Source organism: Argentina silus (genome assembly GCF_951799395.1).
Source record: "Argentina silus genome assembly, chromosome: X".
NCBI classification, from domain to species: domain Eukaryota; kingdom Metazoa; phylum Chordata; class Actinopteri; order Argentiniformes; family Argentinidae; genus Argentina; species Argentina silus.
Genome location: NC_139653.1, coordinates 42,651,609 through 42,671,933, shown reverse-complemented (window position 1 = coordinate 42,671,933; position 20,325 = coordinate 42,651,609).

Below are 20,325 nucleotides of genomic sequence, written 5' to 3'. Positions count from 1 at the left end.
TCCTCTCTTTTTTCACTCTGTCTCTCTCTCTCTGTTCCTCTCTTCTCTTTATCCTCAGCAGAACTCAGGTTCTCAGATGGACCATTTGCAGTGTTGCGCTCAATAATACAACATCTGAAAAACAGAAAAGAGATACTGCACATGTCAATGTTGTACACATACTAGGGTGCAAACTACAGTGCTATCCTTTGACCTTGTGTTAACCGTTGATGGTTTGGTAAAATCACACAAAAATTAGGATGAAGTATCAAATTGGTAACACTACATTAAATTGAGTTTAACATGTGTGTAGAAACACTGTCACTCTAGTAGTAACAACATGATCTCATTGTAATACATTGCAGTGCCTCAGCCATAAAACCCAAGCCTCTACCACTGCTTGTATTCAATTGTTTGAAGGAATAAGAATCAGATGAAAAGACCCCCCTCAGTATTTATTTAATCTTTACTTATCCTGGTATGCCCCATTGAGATATTAATATCTTTTTCAAGGGAACCCTGGCCAGTAGCTATCCTCTGGTGTACTGTAACAGTCAGGCCTGTCAGGTTTGTGTTGTTCATTCAGTGGGCAAAACAATAATAACATTATTGTCACTACTCATACAATTATTTGGCAATCTCTCTAACAAATTGCAACATAATGAATTCAACTGAGAAACATTTTGGCCAGTTGCCATTTCATAATTGTAATAACAAACATAAAACATTGTAGCGTGAAAACTGAGACATTGTAACGACGGACGATGGCGATGTGACGGATAAAGAAAGAGTAAGTGATACAATGCATCTTTATAAAATCAATGTATCAACTAGCTCCTCCACACACATTTAATTCATGGCCACCTAATGCATAGCCAAATAGGGCCTAGAATCAGTGCCAAGTTATGGAATAAAATCCGTGTCCTCTGATTTGCAGACGCCGGTCAAAAAACCGGCTAATAACGTGTATCAGTGCATGATTAAGGAAAATCTGCTGGCACCACAAAAATCTATCAATCATAATCTAAGAACATAAATGCCAATGCCACTTCATATCGTGGGCGTTTTATGTTAGCCAGCTAGCCTATTACATATGCGTGGAATGACGGATAGACTGGTGTTGGAAGAGGTCATTTCACATTTAGCAAGAAATCGGAGCCAATAATTGGAAAATGCATGAAGCAAAATGGGAAGTGAGTTCTAACATTGTATATCTTGCAGCTCTTAGCTATTTTGGAGGCCTTTATGCATGCTTCATTACGACTCAAACACATCGCTCCCATACAGTTAGCTGTCGCTGCCTGCTGCTGCTGTGCTGCCGGGCTGTTTTGCATGGTTTCTCTTGCAGCTGTGAGAATCGGAGCATCTGAACTCAGTCATTGCAGGCAGCGGGAAAAGACAAGCCAATTCCGTTTCATAACACACCACAGTGTCATATAAAAACAGTGGAAGACAACGGAAGAGCTTCATTGCCGCATTAATAATGTTAAAAAATTAAAAAACACCCACTTTTCTTACAGACCGTTATCTCGCTGCGAAGAGGCGTACGCTACTGCCAGGCTGAATGCTAGCATAGCTTCTGCTAGCTTGTGGGAGCATTTAGCTAACACAATAACGAATATTCATTATCTTACCGTTTTATTTCAGGTTGTCAGTCTTCAATAATGGTTACTTTATACGTGTTTTATATTGATGCTTGGTTTATCGCACCATAAATCTGCATCCCGCGGTATAATCTCCATCGCCGTTATTTTCTCTTCCATCCGCCCAACTTCAGCACCGACAGCGAGAGCTAGTGGATACATTGCGCACGCGTGCTGTCACTGTCAGCTCGCTCTGGTCTGGGGCTGCAGTGTGTGTGTGGGTAAGGTAGTTGATACATTGATTTTTCAAAGATGGGGAAATGTGGGAATTGGAACACTTAGTGTTTCTTTATCCCTCACATCGTCACCGTCCGTGGTCACAATGTTTCAGTTTTCACCCTACAATGTTTTATATTGGTTGTCACAATTCTTAAGTGGAAACTGTTTGCGTCATCAAGCTGACAAAAAAAAGGTCCCTCTGATTAATGATGGGCAAAACCACTCTTCTGATATGCACAGGATTTAAAAATATTTTTTTATTCTTGAAAATTTCCAATCATGTGTTAATTCAATAATAATTCAATTAAATAACCCCTTTCTTATGTAATTTCAAAGTACATTTCAAGCATCACAAATTCTACTTTTGTTGAAAGTGTTGGTATAAAGTTTTCTTAAATAAATAGGCCTAGAGTGATTCCTGCTGCAGGAATCACTCTAGGCCTAGGAATACATATTAGATAGATAGATAGATAGATAGATAGATAGATAGATAGATAGATAGATAAATAGATAGATAGATAGATAGATAGATAGATAGATAGATAGATAGATAGATAGATAGATAGATAGATAGATAGATAGATAGATAGATAGATAAATAGATAGATAGATAGATAGATAGATAGATAGATAGATAGATAGATAGATAGATAGATAGATATTGATCCCCGAGGGGAAATTAAGGCGTTACAGCAGCTCACAACACAACAACAAAATAAAGTGACAATAGAATAGAATAATAGAATAAAAAGAATAAAAGAATAAAATAGAATATTGCAGGGAGGAGTTCATAAAAACATACCCACTACATTCAACTTGATCTTAAATAATACAACTCCAACATAAAAACATATTCCTTCATTAATTTGCTCATAATAAATCACAAAATGGTGTCAGTAAACTAGTATGACTCTTTAATACAAGTGAAAGTTTGATAGAAGACAATAAGACCTTATCTCATAAATAATCCCAAATATAGTGTTGCACCAAGGAGCTCTGACAGATATCCACCACAGATAAGAACGATATTTATGTCCCTTTTTCTCCATCATTTTTGTGCCGTTATTCATTTATTTTTTTCCCATATGTACAGAATGTGCTGCTATACAAAAAAAAGTTTGATTGATTGATTGATTGATTGATTGATTTATTGATAATGGTCCGACATGTTAGTCTAAGAATCTCTACTCCCGAGTGTGAGGACGGTAGGAAGGTTATGAGTAAAATGTAAGAGCAGTCTGAGGAGTGCTGCAACAAATGTTTGATCTAATCGTCCACTAGGAGACAGCAAAGCCCTGTTGCTTTCTCTCACTGATGAACCCGATGACGGTATCACTTTTTTATAGGCATCATTGTAGAGACAGGAGAAAGGAAAGTGGAGGCTGGTGGAAGTAGAAATCGGAGGACGGGCTCATTGTAACGGATGGATTGGAATATGGAATGGTATGGTAATGGGACAGGTGTGTTTGAGTGTTTGATACCGCTCCTTATTCTGTTCAATGCATTACAATGAGCCTGTCCACCAATTGCTCTGCCTCCACCAGCCTCTCTTGAGTGGCAGTAGTGATATATTTTAACATGGAGGGTGTCCCTGTGTATAATGATGACTATCTGTATTCAGCCATCCTCTTGAGCCACACAGAAAATAAAATTACATTATGATATGTATTGAATAAACCATTTGAATATACAGCACCTTCGATTTCATTGTAATTGCTTCCATGAATTTACATTTAGATTCATATCAATCACTTATGTGTTTATATGTAGTGATCCTCACTAAGTTTCTTCTTCTGTGACGTATCCATAATGATGTTTACCCAGTCACAGTGAATAGGGGTCTCATTGTAAGAAGACCAATTGAACTACATGTTGTATTTGCTAGAGAAACTCCATTATGATCAAAGGCAGGATCTGTGCTTTAAATTCAAACATGACTCACATTGAACAGTAAACTTTCTGCTTAACATCCATTTAAGGTCAAAAGAGATTTTATCTCGATAAGACCAAGCTGGATAAATACAAGTGACATTAAAATAAATGAAAACAGACAAACCAGACAAAACAGTTTAGTTCCAGAATTCAAGAATGAATAACATGTTTGTTTGCTGTCATGTTTCTGATTGTAATTGGTATGAATTTGAATGGCTTTTGTTTGCTCCGCCTGGGTTGAAGGCATGAGTTGTCTTGTAATTTGCATTGAAACTTTTAACATTTACTGTAGCTGACATCGACCATTGGCTATCTGCCAGACTCAGGAATGCTTTTGTGTTATCATTATCATTATCATTATCATTATCATTATCATTATCATTATCATTCTCGCCCATACTCAATGTACTTTATCTATCTATACTCGATATCGAATTCCAATAGAAATCATAGCGTTTGGGGTATTGTAGCAAGAAGGGGAAAAAAGGGTCTGTCGCTCCTGCTGAGAAATCACATGAGGGTAGGCTATGCATTATCCTGGTCTTGTTGTAAACACTGAAATCTGCCACTGAAGATTAATAGTTAATCAACAGTCACACACCTTGAACACAGCGTGACAGCGTCTGTCCCTGCACCATTCTAACAGCATGGTTGATGTATTGTTGTGTCAATACTGTCACCCCTAATCCTGAGGGGCTACTTATGCCTGTGCTGTGTGGGTGTAGTCTGTCTCGGAGCGTAGCTCTGAGTAATTCCCAGTAAGCATGAATTTTATACTATTTTGCTGTGTTGAGTGTGTGTTTTTCATGCGTGTAACATGTATAAGACAGAGAAAACAAATCCTGACAGATTGAATAGAAATCATTATCATCATCATCATCATCATCATCATCATCATCATCATCATCATTATCATCATCATCATCATAGCTCTGACAGCCGGTTTTTGAGGCACAGCTGCAGTGAGTGCTATATTATAGCATCTGAGTTGTTTACAAGTTCTGTGGTTTGATATGAATTATACATTGCATATATTACCGTGACAAACACAGGCCTGTCTACCCTGAGCAGGTGCTGAATTGCTCTTTAGACAGTAATCTGTTTCTATTTATTCCATGCACTCTCGGTCTTTTAGCTCTCAAGTGGAACTCTGGCTGCTGCTCCTATCCCTCTCTACAAACATGCACACTGTCTAGTGTGTAAACTATACTAAACTTCACACTGTCTAGTGTGTAAACTATACTAAACTGCACACTATCTAGTGTGTATACTATACTAAACTTCACACTGTCTAGTGTGTAAACTATACTAAACTGCACACTATCTAGTGTGTATACTATACTAAACTGCACACTGTCTAGTGTGTAAACTATACTAAACTGCACACTATCTAGTGTGTAAACTATACTAAACTGCACACTGTCTAGTGTGTAAACTATACTAAACTGCACACTATCTAGTGTGTATACTATACTAAACTGCACACTATCTAGTGTGTAAACTATACTAAACTGCACACTGTCTAGTGTGTAAACTATACTAAACTGCACACTATCTAGTGTGTATACTATACTAAACTGCACACTATCTAGTGTGTAAACTATACTAAACTGCACACTATCTAGTGTGTATACTATAGCACCATACAGCAGCTATGATTGATGCTTACCCATGGCGCATCACTTTTGTATCAAGAGTCAGATGAAGAGAAGAGCCACCCTCTTAACCCTTCCCCCTTTCTAACATGACCCTGACTAGGCTTTGTTCCCACTCTTCACCCTTAACCCCCTCTCTCTTCTGCAGCCCCTACCTGACCCTTATCCTCCTCTCTACCCTTAACCTCTCTCTACTGCAGCCCCTACAAGCCCCTACTAGTCTCTTGACCCCTCTCTACCACAACAGCCCTTATGAATGTGTTTGATTAAACATGTATAATACATGAGAAGAAACCTGCAGAAAAAGAAATCATTGCAAATCAGTATGATCCCGGGGTTATAGAAGCACCCAGTCTGCTTCAATATTAGATGAAGCTGTCATCATTACGAGCCAAGGCCATGGCCCTTATGCAATAACAACTGTTTACAATAAACACCATCCAGGAGGGACTTTGTGAGTTTCCCCTTTTGCCCCTACCTGTGCAGGTGCCTGCAACAAAATGTGCCGCCATGCAGGAATTGTGTGGGGTGAAGATCCTTTACTGTTATATTGAGGTATTGAGAATATCTCCATAGTTTGTAACTATTTGAAACATTGTGTCTGTGTATCTCTTTGTGTCTGTGTAATGCATTGTATGTACACACTGGTATTTTACTACCTTCTTGCCCTCTTGCCAGGTCGCCCTTGCAAAAGAGGTTTCCAACCTCAAGAGTCTAACCTGGTTAAATACAAATATAATACATCTGTATATAATCCATTTTTGCTGTCACTGTAGCCTCCAAGTTCAAGCTCCAAGTTTAGTTTACTTGTCATTTGTTGGTATTCAAAATATAGATTTTCTTTGTTGGAGAGCTCTCTCAAAAAAAACCCGACAGCAGCTCTCATGACTTGGCCCTTTGCAGGTGCCATCTTATACTCTCTAAAGCACTGTAAGTAAAAACTTCATCAACATGGCATCTTCACTATGGCATAAAGATCAGGGGAGGCTGGTAGAGGTAGAAATCGGAGGACAGCTCATTGTAATGCATGGAACGGAATGAGGAATGGTATCAAACACACATGTTGATGCAATTCCTCATTACATTCTATTCCATGTATTACAATAAGCCCATCTTCCAATTTCAACCTCCACCAGCCTCCCCTGATAACTATGTAACATACAGTGGGGGAAATAATTATTTGATCCCCTGCTGATTTTGTTAGTTTGCCCGATTACAAAGAAATGAGCGGTCTATAATTTTTATGGTACTTTTAGTTTAACAAATAGAGACAGAATATCAACAAAGAAGTCCAGAAAAAACACATTATATAAAGTTATAAATTCATTTGCATTTGATCGAAGGAAATAAGTATTTGATCCCCAAGCAAAACATGACTTAGTACTTGGTGGAGAAACCCTTGCTGGCAATCACAGAAGTCAGACATTTCTTATAGTTGGTCACCAGGTTTGCACACATCTCAGGAGGGATTTTGGTCCACTCCTCTTTACAGATCCTCTCCAAATCCTGAAGGTTTCAAGGCTTTTGCTTGGCAACTCGAAGCTTCAGCTCCCTCCACAAATTTTCTATAGGATTAAGGTCTGGAGACTAGCTAGGCCACTCCATGACCTTAGTGTGCTTCTTCTTGAGCCACTCCTTTGTTGCCTTGGCTGTATGTTTTGGGTCATTGTCATGCTGGAAGACCCATCCACGACCCATCCTCAGTGCTCTGGCTGAGGGAAGGAGGTTCTCGTCCAAGATCTTATGGTACATGGCCCCGTCCATTGGCCCCTCAATGCAGTGAAGTCGTCCTGTACCCTTAGCAGAGAAACAACCCCAAAGCATAATGTTTCCACCTCCGTGTTTGACGGTGGGGATGGTGTTCTTGGGATTGTAGCATTCAGCATTTCTCTCCCTCCAAACACGAAGAGTCGAATTCATGCCAAAGAGTTCAATTTTGGTCTCATCTGACCACATCACCTTCTCCCAAGCCTTCTCTGAATCATTTAGGTGTTCATTGGCAAACTTCAGATGGGCCTGTACATGTGCCCTCTTGAGCAGGGGGACCTTGCGGGCACTGCAGGATTTCAATCCGTTACGGTGTAGTGTGTTACCAATGGTTTTCTTGGTGACTGTGGTCCCAGCTGCCTTGAGATCATTACCAAGCTCCTCCCGTGTAGTTCTGGGCTGATCCCTCACCCTTCTCATGATCATCCTTACCCCACGAGGCAAGATCTTGCATGGAGCTCCAGGCCGAGGGCGATTGATGGTTATTTTGTATTTCTTCCATTTTCTAATAATTGCACCAACACTTGTCTCCTTCTCACCAAGCTTCTTGCTGATGGTCTTGTAGCCCATTCCAGCCTTGTGCAGGTCTACAACTCTTACCCTGATGTCCTTTGAATGTTCTTTGGTCTTGCCCATGGTGGTGGAGAGGTTGGAATGGAAGAGATTGATTCTATTGACAGGTGTCTTTTATACCCATAACAAGCAGAGATTAGGAGTACTTTTCCTAAAGTGACAGGACTAACCTGTGTGCCTCATGGGCATATAACCGGTCTGTATGAGCCAGAATTCTTGCTGGTTTGTAGGGGATCAAATACTTATTTCCTTCGATCAAATGCAAATTAATTTATAACTTTATATAATGTGTTTTTTCTGGACTTCTTTGTTGATATTCTGTCTCTATTTGTTGAAATAAAAGTACCATAAAAATTATAGACCGCTCATTTCTTTGTAATCGGGCAAACTAACAAAATCAGCAGGGGATCAAATAATTATTTCCCCCACTGTATGTACTGTATGTGTTGATTTATGTGAGATTAAGCGTAGCAGTTTGATAGATGGCCAATTATGGATAATGTCACTCTATTTCTTGCATACATATATCCTACATTTCCTCAGGGGTTAGGCCTAGATGAATCCCAAGGTTTATTCACAGTGCAGAAAAGGGTTGTGAGAGCAGCCTATTGCAAGGCACAGGGATGTTGATTAGCACTTCAGAATGGATACTGTAGAGCATTTGGGTGTTTCAAGTGCAGCTTTAGTAAAACATTTTTTGTTTTATGAAATCCATTTATAATGCAGAGCAATTATACTGTAAGTGTTAACACAGCAGTATTAATATGATGATTGTGCCCTGAGGTCGATAATGGCACAAGGTGACAACAGCCACATTGATATCAACGGGAGATTCTCATGAACAAATATCCACAGCTAAATTATTATATTTGCCGAGTTATAAATAAGACCCTTCATCTTCTCCTCTTCAAATCCCTCTAATGAGATTTGAAACATTATGATAACGTTGTTTTTGTGCCTTCAAGCTTTCTCAATATTCTGTGATTACAGTCTTGAAGCCTGTTCATCCAATATCAACAGTGATTATACCAGCCGAGGTAATACAGTACAGTGCCCATAGAAAGTCATCATACCCCTTTGAAATAGTTACTATATTTGTCGTACAGCCTGAAATCAAAACCCATTAAAAAAAACTTTTTCCAGCTTTATGTACAAATTTAGCCATACAACATCAAACTAATGAAAAAAAAGGCGACAGTTCTGAAAATTTATAAAAAATTAAAAACAAGAATAACAGGGTTGGAAAAGCCATAAGTCCCCTGATTTAATACTTTGTAGAGCCACCTTTTCCTGCAATTACAGCCATCAATCTGTTTGGATATGTCTCTACTAGCTTTGCACACCTAGATTGGAGAATATTTGGCCATTCTTCCTTGCAGAATTGTTTGAGTTCAGTCAAATTCTGTGGTGAGCGGCGATGGACTGCTCTCTTCAAGTCCATCCACAGATTTTTTATCGGATTTAAATCAGGGCTCTGACTTGGCCACTCAAGGACATTCACCTTTCTCTCCTTAAGCCACTGCGTTGTTCCTTTGGCGGTATGTTTAGGATCGTTGTCATGTTGGAAGGTGAATGACCTGCCCATCTTCAGCTGTCTATCAGAGGGACGCAGGTTGTCCTCAAGAATTTGGGTGTACTTGTCAGCATCCATCTTCAATCCTGACCAATTGCCCAGTCCCCGCTGATGAGAAACATCCCCACAACATAATGTTGCCACCACCATGCTTCATAGTAGGTATGGTGTGTTTTGGGTCATGTGCTATGTTTGGTTTTCGCCAAACATAGCGCTTGGAGTTCAGTCCAAAAAGTTCAATCTTAGTCTCGTCTGACCATAAAACCTTTTTCCACATGGCAACAGAATCTTCCAGGTGTGTTTTTGCATAGCACAAACGAGACTGACTGTGGCACTTTTTCAGAAAAGGCTTCTTTCTTGCTACCCTGCCATACAGGCCAGCTTTGTGTAAAGCTTGTGAGATTGTTGTCACATGCACAGACAGACCAGTCCCAGCCATAAAGACTTGTAAGTCCTTCAAAGTTGCCTTTGGCCTCTTGGTAGCTTCTCTGATCAATGTCCTCCTGGCTCGGTCATCCAGTTTGGACGGACGGCCTGATCTAGGCAAGGTGTTGATGGTGCCATACGCCTTCCACTTCTTAATGATGCTCTGAACGGTACTCAGAGGGATAGCTAAAGCCTTCAAAATCTTTTTGTAGCCTTCACCTAACTTGTGCCTTCCTACAACTTTATCCCGGAGGCCTTTTGAAAGTACTTTTCCAACCATGGTGAATTCTTTGCAGAACCATGCACTTCTAGTAGTGGAATCCTCAAGAAACAGCTGGTTTTATTCTGAAGTAATCAAAACCACTACAATTGATGTCAGGTGGGGGGCAATTAGCCTGGTGTTTGATCTTGAAGTTGATTGGTTGCACCTGGGCAAGTTTATAATGGTATACTCTAAGGGGCTGATCACTTAACCAAACCAGGTATTTAACTTATTAATTTGTAATAATTGTCCAGAATTTTTTATTTGTTTATTTTCACTTTGATGATGAGGGTTATAATGTGTACATACAGCTCAAAAAAGTTAGATTTGATTTATTTTAATTTCCAGGGTGTAATGTGACAAAAGGTAAAGATTTCACAGGGTATGATGACTTTCTATAGGCACTGTATGTGATACAGTATACCCACTATAAGGGGAGACTGGTGGAGGTAGAAATCAGATGACCGGCTCATTGTAATGCATGGAATGGAATGAGGGATGGTATCACTGGAATGAGGAACGGTATTACGTGTTTACCAACTTTCATGGCTGTAATACTTTTATTTTCCTCCTTTGTTGTGTTTTTTTTTTTAAATGTTCTCCCTGTTTTATCCATTCTTCCTGTAAAGGGCATTGTATTGCATCTGTGTATGAAATGTGTGCTGTATAAATAAAGTTGGATTTGATTTGATTGGTAATGAGACATCCTACAGAAGTGACATGCGATATCATGGTATTGGTTGGTGGGAGGCTGGTGGGGGGTAGAAATCGAAGGATGGGCTCAGATTTCTGTGTGTTTAATACCATTCCTCATTTCATTCCATGCATATGACAATGATACAATGAGCCCGACCCATCCTCTTATTTATGCCTCCACCAGCCTCCACTGATGTGTCAACATGTTTAGTCTGAATATCTACCTATCTCAAGCTGTTCAGTTGCTCTCCTCTTCAGCGATGTGTCAACAGGGAATTCTTGTGTTTTAAGGCCTCTGTTGTACCAATAGCTTCCTGTTGTCTCTAGACTATCCACAATGAGTCATTCTGCCATCCATAGATACCCATCTGTCCCCAAGCACAAGCACACAGAACAATTATGACCCTCTAATTACTTCTCTACCCACCTCACATAAGAAGAAGAAGACTGTTTATTTGGCCATGCAATCAATTGCCCCCCCCCCCCACCCCCCCATATTCGGCGCCCCTGGAGCAGTTAGGGGTTAAGTGCCTTGCTCAAGGCACTTTAGATATGATGCCAGTAACCAGCTCAGATCTGGCTCCCTCCTGGAGTGGGGATCAAAACAGCGACCTGCTGGCCGGCCTCTCTAACCTCTAGGCTACCTGCCGCCCCATCAGCTGCCCCTTCATCTAACTACCCCATCTACACCCTACTACCCCCACCTCACATCAGCGGCCCCTTAATCTAACAACCCCACCTCCACCCTACTTCCATCCTAGCGCCACCCCCTCTACTCTAACTGTCCACCATACTTCCCCCACTCTACAACCCCATTTCCATTATACCCCCACCCCACTCCACATCAGCACCACTCACACATCTACTTACCCTGACTCCTACCCGACTAGCCCCCTGCCCCACCACCACCTTACTTTGCCACCCCCTCTACCCTATTACACCTACCCCCAACCACACGCCATCTACTGCCCACCTCTCCCCCCTGCTTCCTATTTCTTCCCTATTTCTATGCTAAACCCCACCCCCACTATAATGCACCTCTCTATCCCACCTCCATCCTAACCCACCTCCACCCAACCCCACTATCCCAACATTCCCTTCTCCACCCCACCTCCACCCCTACCTGACTCCATACGATATGTATATGCCTTTACAGCTTGATAATAACACCAGTTTTAACACCAACACCTGGCTTCATGTTCATTGACTTGCCCCTCTATATATACTGTAGATCAGGGGAGGCTGGTGGAGGTAGAAATTGGAGGACGGGCTCATTATATTGCATGGAAGGAATGGTATTGATATCAGATCACACATCAAGAAGGAATGAGTATTAGTATTAGCAGAGGAGTACAGTAAGAGCTCCTGGGGTTTGTTTGAATTGTGACAAGGTTTGTATTTTATTACTTTTGAACAGAATGACAGGCTTGGGTTCCTCCCTAAGTGGTAATAATCCTTCTCCCTCCCCCTCACCCTCCCCCTTCACCCTTCACTCTCTCCCTCCCCTCTCTATATACCTTCTTTCTCTCACTCCCTCCCTCACTCCTCTCTATCTGCTCTTCTCTCTCTCTCTCTCTCTCTCTCTCTCTCTCTCTCTCTCTCGCTCTCTCTCTCTCTCTCATATCTACTTAACATTTTACAGCACTACAGTCATCAGTCAAAAGCTGAGGAATAGAAGGGTAAAATTACATTAAATGCTCAGTGAACACAGACTATAGATCAAACCAAGCAGGAGTCGACTTAAGACACACGGCAACATATCGATCAAGTACAAACACACACACACACACACACACACACACACACACACACACAAACACACACACACAAACACACAAAACAAACTATGTTATCAGAGGATACGTAGATGACAGGAGTTACTTGTGATCATGTGACTATCAACACTTGTGTCCCACCTCAAATGAAGCAATGTATTTGCCTGCATGGTAGATTGTATGCTAGTGTGGACATTAGAACTTCTCACTGTTTAACCACATATAACCCAAATGTTTTCCCAATTGATTTTTTCGTTTTTTACTGCCTTAATTGTGTTTTTAATATTGAAGTAACAATGAAGACAATGTAGATGAGAGAGGATTCATACATGTTATAGTTAATGTAACCAGTAGAAGAGTTATAGCCATATCAGGCCTAGGTGACATCCACCTCTCATTCATCAATGATGACATGTCTGATATGACCTTTCATAGCAGGGGACATACATTCAGACGCTGTTTTGGTTATGGTTTATCATTGTCATACTAAAGTCTCGTGCTGAATGCTAAGGCATATACCAATCCTTATAGAATCATTGCAATGGTCTCATTCATTGTCTGATTTGACAAAATGTATTCGTTTTACACAACGTTACAACAACGTTACAACAACATCAACAACAAAAAAGAACCTAATTAATACATCTCCTTCATATCCCTCTAGGACACCTCTATTAATTTTGATTTCAATGTGAGATAAAGTTTTAGCCATTGGTCCTCATCATTTGATTGGACAATCTTCCCTTCCTCGTTCAAGCAGAATCATTTGACACGTAATCCGGCATCAAAAACCCATTGTTGTGTTAGCTTGTTATTTATCAGGGGACATTCAAAAGAAAGAGCTTCAAATTGGGAAAGAGAAACCCACTTCACGCCTCAAGGCTCATTGCTCGCACCAAACTGAAAACAATCCTCGGTTTTAGATGAATCCCTTTTGGCAGCGGATAGAAAGAAAAGGGCACCATTGACAAGCGCTCAGAGGATCCCCTATCGCCTCCATTCAAGTGTTACGTCGGCGCGACTTCCCGTGAAAAGCGGCTCGGTAATTAAAAAGCCTAATTAAAAACGGTGACAATCTTCTTCCGCGGGGGCTTCACTGCCCCCACATCGTCGCACAGGGCCGCGGAGAGGCGAGCAGCGGAGGGAGGCTGGGGGAGGCCCGCTGAAGTCTACTGGAGCTGGCTGTCAGCGGGCTGACAAGTCGACGTACACCGCAGAGCATCGGGAGTCCAGGCACACACTGCTGGAGCACACATCATCATCGCTCGCTTTGCTTTTACAGTCTTTACACACAACAATTAGCTATTCAAAGGCGGAGTATGAGATAGTTTCCTGGAACCAAGTTTGTAAATTCATCACGGGGAAATAATGACTCATCACTAAGTAGACTAAATGGACCTGTCTTCTCATTGGAATTGTTATATAACGTAATGTTAACATACAGTGTTATTTAACCTGTCGTTACCTGTACCTGTAGTTATGCTGTTAATTGAGATGGTTAGTAGAGAATATAGGCCTACTATAGACAAAGATTAAACATTTATAAATGACACAGATGGCAACAATGCCCTTAGGGCCTACAATGTGCAAAACAAGGATTAAAATCCCTCACAAGTATAATATCTAACAGTGTCTCCAACTCGATTTCAACTCTCTAATGATATTGAAGATATACTGAACATGCATGTCCATATCACTGTCGTCGTCTCCTCACAGCACGCACACACACACATGCACACACACACACACACACACACACACACACACACACACACACACACACAAACATGCACACACACACACACACACACACACACACACACTCAGCGAGAGGGATCTGTAGGGTTTCACATGTCTTCACACATAAACAGAATATGCTGTGTGGTACTGTACATGCTGCTCTGAATCGAGTGTCTAGCCTAAAGATGCCCCAGTATAAGAACTTATAGAGAACACAACAAGGATAAGAACTTTAATTGGTCCAGCTCATTAAAAAACAAAAGTATAATCACAATGCAAGAGGAAAAGGCAAAAGGTAAAAACTATGATACTAAAACAATTTAAAAAATGACATAAGCTAGGCGACACTTAATGGGAACTTAACATTGATAAAATAACCCACATCTCATTAAATATAACAATGAGTCATTGAGGCTCGCTGGAAGCCAGACTGGTGTGGATTCACTTTGGGATAAGCTCCAGTAGGCCCACTCACAGGCAGCTCTGTTAAACACACACACACACACACACACTCAGGCAGCGCTGCCAGTAAAGTCTATTAGCTAGGCTAGATGTCCTCTCTCTTGGGGGTTTAGGTAATGTCTGTTTATCAAACGAACAATTACAACCCTGACAACTTTAATAGAGAAACAACTCTTCACAGAAACACTTTGTACTTGGTCCCAAGGAAGGAAATTAAAAGGTTTTTTCATTTCATTGATTTGGCCAAAAGAGTAACAATGTTTATTCCATGTGCAGTTGAAATAGGGATGGACTGAATAGATGTTCTGCTTTAAGTCCACTGACTAGAAGACGGAGAGTGAACTGTCAAGAATTATGTGAATGTTGTGATAGGGCTACCTGTCAACTGTCAGTATTTTACAGGGATATAAATGTTACTCAATTGGCTTATCATATTTACTCCTTAACTATCTACTGTAGACTAGGCTAGACTGACTTTTATTATTAGACCCTCTAGCCACGTCATTGCTCCAGTCTAGAGCCTTCCCTGGCTGGCCAAACAGTTTCTGTTCAGTTTCTGCCAGAGACGTCTGAACTCACAAAGTAAAGTAGGCCTACCAGTTAATAGTTAATCAGATACATCGTCATACATCGTCAGCACAACCACGGCTGAAAGCGTCCTTACATGTCTCCCCCTGGTGGTCAAATCAAGGTTCTCTCCATCCTCAGCACCCATTCTCCATTCTCTTGACTAGTCGAGTTGGAGGGGGCAGAGGGGTGCAACAGTGACATAACTATTGAGATGATGTCACATGCCTTCATCTCAATAGTTGGGGCTCTCAAGATTCTTCCTGTAAGCATAAGGGAGTTTGGTGTGCAAAGCTGAGATACTCTTTCTCTGTGTTCTAAACTGAAGTAGCTCTATGCTGTGCGAGCTCGGCGAACCAGCAGGTGTTGTTACCATGGAGACGGGGCGAGATAAAGCTGAGGGGCTTTTATATTGCTGAGCAGCAATGTTGCGTAATTGATGGGGAGACTGATTCTTCCAGAGGATATAATCTCATTTGGCAAAATGTGGCCATACAGCAGCATGCCTAGTGTTATTGGATCCATGGGTCACAACATTACACGTCTGATTCAAACACCCTGGGAGGACAGTAAAAGAAGTATCACAGTAAAAGAAGCCTGAGACCAGACTGCAGTTTGCTTTATTTCATCTCCTTGGAATTGAACCTTTAGAGAGGCATATTGAGGCTAGGAGATTCAGTCTAGTTCTGCTCTACACACAAGAGGCCCAGGTAAGCTGTGTAATACACTGGGGTTTCTTAAGTTCTTCTGCCTACAATGACCAAATTGGTTTGAACATAGGTTGTCTGCGCTCCCGAGACTGTGTTAACCCTCTCAGCTTAAGCCAATTGGCATTCAAGAGTCTCCAACCTCTTTTGGTTTGACCCTGGGTCACTGTGCACCACAAGACTGCATTAGCCCACTGAGCTAAAGCCTAGGCATCCTATAGTTATTCTAAGTTATTTTGCTCGTCCAACAGGTTATCAGAGGTTATGATGAACATGACAAACAGACTTTACCCCCCCCCCCCCCCCCAGTAAAACAAGAAACATCAAGTTTGTTAAAACATGGTTATAATGAAAAGTGACTGAACCAGGATCCCAGTTCGATGGGTACTTCACCCCATGAGGAGCGTGTCTACGCTTCTCTTCTTATTCTTCACATCCTTCATTTGCATTCTAGGACCAATGCCAAACATTCAGGATGCAGCCATGAATTGGAACCATTCATTTCTAAGCAAACAGTAGGCTATAATAGAACAGAGAAAAACCCAGGGGGGCTAGGACAAGGTCTGACATCATACTGTCACGAGTGTCAGAAACAGCTTGACATAGCAATATTGATAGTGTTTCACCATTGTGTGTGCTCTGAGTAAGGGGGTACAACAGCTCTGTCCAAAAATAACTGCCAACCCCTGCACCCTAGACACTAGCTAGTGTAGATAACAAAGAATTGGATAGGTATAATCAAGATGGAGTAAGTTTCTCTAAGCCTATCACAGAAGGATAGAAATTTGAAGGAACAGCAGCATCAATCATTCATGAGGTTTTACTGTTCTTCTCCTCAGTTAATTTATGTCAGGGTTCTGTGCTCAACAAAAGCACTTTGAGTTCCTGACCTCAAGGGAAGGTGATAGAGATATTACAATAAGGAAAAAGGTTTTTGTAAAACACAAAGCAGCGATCATGTTGAAAAGGAACTATTTTTCTTCCTCAGAGGAGATAAAAAACGGAATGTCTTGAGTCACATAGAGGTCCTTTAGTAAAACTCAACATGAAGTGACTTTTATGTCTGTAGAGCTGGTGGAGGCAGAAATTGGAGGAAAGGCTCATTGGGACCACTGCATGGAATGGAATGAGGAATGGTATCAAACATTTGATTTTATACCACTACTCATTCCATTCCATGCATTACAATGAGCCTGTCCTCCAATTTCTGCTTCCATCAAACTCCCCTGCTGTAGAGTAACCCTGAGATTTCTCTAGCAACAACATTGTGACAGTATTCAGTTATAGAGTAAACCAAATTGATTTTTTTTTTATCATAAAAACATCTAGCTATAAACCTAGAAATTAATTAATGCTTCTCAAAATGAAAAGCTTGTGGACTGTTTTATAAAGGACCAACATCTTATCGTGTAAACAAAACAGAAAGGACAGCATCATTACTCATCTACAGTAGCTGGTGATAGGGGAACTGAAAATGTACATGGCTGGAAGCAAGCCAGAACACATAATCTTATTGGTCCAGCTAGACACATCATACTTCACCATCACCGTGTGTGTGCGCACATGTGTGTGTGTGTGTGTGCGTGTGTGCGTGCGTGTGTGTGTGTGTGTGTGTGTGTGTGTATGTGTGTGAGTGTGTGTGTGTGTGTGTGTGTGTGTATATATAGTCATTGTCCACTGTGTTAGAGACAAAGGTGTCATTCTGAGTTGCTGTGTTATCTAAATCCCAGTATTGCTGTAACCATACATAATGACTAATAATGAAAAGATAACTTTATGTTAATTAATCTCCTCCCAGCACCAGGGATGGTGGGCGGCATCTCAAGGGCAGGGACAAGTTCCTCTGACATTGAGCCGGAGATTCAATTAAAGCTGCCTGGGTAACAGGGACTCATTGTGCTAAAGCAGTTACAATGCACACTAATCCTGTATGCATAACAGCAAAACACACATTCATACCAAAATAGATACAGAAATATGTAATTGCAAGAAAGCCAACAAATTGAAGGTTAAACTTCTGTGGACATACTGTACAGAGTAGTTCAACCAAAATACACTTTCCAAAAGAACACACTGATTTTCATGATCTTATACAGTAGTAATGATCAATCATCACTGCTGTCAATATTGACAGGTTAGAAGTAGTCTTGAGTATTAATCAGGGTTTTAATCATTCATTTAATCTACTAAGAGGTAATTTTACACGGATCGTGCTGTTAGGAATAGCTAAGTGGAGTTCGTAACAGTGCATAATGATCAACATCTCAAACAAACATCAATGTAAATGCCAGAGTGAGCTATGAAGTCTGAACATCCTTTGATTGATACTCACCGCTGTGTATCTCACACTTTATCTTATCAGAGTTCATGTGGTCAGTGGCCCGAATTGTGTGTAAGAGTACAGAGAGGGGGTATATATGTGTGTATAATGTAAGTATACCTTCATGGTGAGATGGTATGTAGGATAGTCTGTATATTACATACAGTACGTACAGGCATTACCATGGTCTTTAGTATGTGTAGGACAGGGGAGGCTGGTGAAGGTAAAAATCGAAGGACAGGCTCATTGTAATGCATGGAGTGGAATAAGGAATCAAACACGTGTTTGATATAATTACTCATTCCATTCCATGCATTACAATGAGCCCAAGCTCTGATTTTACCTCCACAAGCCTCCCCGCAGGAAACTCCTCAGTGCTGTGTCCCCTTTAGTTTCCCCTGCTGTCAGTCTGCCTATTTCTGATGTGATCTAGATTCACTGTTTGCAGCCAGCTGTGACAAGAAGGAACACGCCTGATTGATTCAACAATCAGAGAGAAACATGCTGTGTATGGCTGTGTAGCACTGCAGCAAAACATGCTCCAGTGGAGGCTAGTGAAGGTAGAAATTGGAGGACGGGCTCATTGTAATGCATGGAATGGAATGAGGAATGGTATCAAACATGTGTGAGCCTGTCCTCCGATTTCTACTTTCACCAGCCCCCCTTGTCCTACACATACTAAAGACCATGGTCATGCCTGTATGCACTGTAGAGGCTGATTAAGGATTACATCTGCTCCTCCCTCCCTCAGACCCTGGACCCACTGCAGTTCGCATATAGACCAAACAGATCTACAGACGATGCAGTTTCCCAGGTCCTCCACACCACTCTCTCTCACCTTGACAGACAGAAGGGGGGCTATGTGAGAATGCTGTTTATAGACTACAGCTCAGCATTCAATACCATAGTCCCCACCAGACTGGCTGATAAGATGATTGGTCTAGGACTGAACATTCCCCTGTGTGCCTGGATCCTGGACTTTCTGACGGCCAGGCCACAGGTGGTCAGGGTGGGTAGACACACCTCCAGCTCACTCATACCGAGCACAGGGTCCCCCCAGGGCTGTGTCCTTAGTCCCCTCCTCTACTCCCTGTACACCCACGACTGTGTGGCTAAGTCCAGCGAAAACTCCATCATTAAGTTTGCGGACGACACGGTCGTGGTGGGGCTGATCTCAGACAACAATGAGAAAGGCTACCTGGACGAGGTGGCGGACCTGTCACTCTGGTGTCAGGAGAACAGCCTCATCCTGAATGTCTCCAAGACAAAAGAGCTGATTGTGGACTTCGGGAGAGCACAACTAAGGGCCTACACACCGCTGGACATCGGTGGGACTGCTGTGGACAGGGTGAGCAGTTTTAAATACCTGGGAGTCCACATCTCAGAAGACCTGACCTGGACTACCCACATCAGTTCTCTGGTGGGAAAGGCAAGGCAGCGCCTGTTCCATCTCAGGCAGCTGAGGAAATTCAGAGTCTCCAGGAGGATCCTTCAGTCCTTCTACTCTGGAGCTGTGGAGAGCATCCTGGCTGGCAACATCACCGTCTGGTACGGTAACAGCACGGCCCAGGACAGGCGAGCTCTGCAAAGGGTGGTACGCCTGGCAGAAAAAACCATGGGAGCTCCAACCCCCCCTCTCCATGTCCTGTACACCAGGAGGTGTAGGACCAGAGCCTACAGGATTATGAAGGACCCTCACCACCCGAAACATGGACTGTTCCAGCCGCTGCGGTCAGGAAAACGCCTCCGCTGTCATGCAGCAAGAACAGAGAGGCTAAGGCTGAGTTTCTTCCCCCACGCCATCAGAATCATCAACGATGACCCCACCAGTGCCCCCCTCAAGTCACTCACACACGCACTGTCATCATAACACATATGCACACACATAATCATCCATCTGCTATTTATATTGCTTACTGCTATACTGTTCATATTGTTTATACTGTTTATACTGTCCATACTCTATATTTTTTAGTACTTCTATCCTATATTGCATATACCCTATACTAAATCAAGGCGATTCCTACCT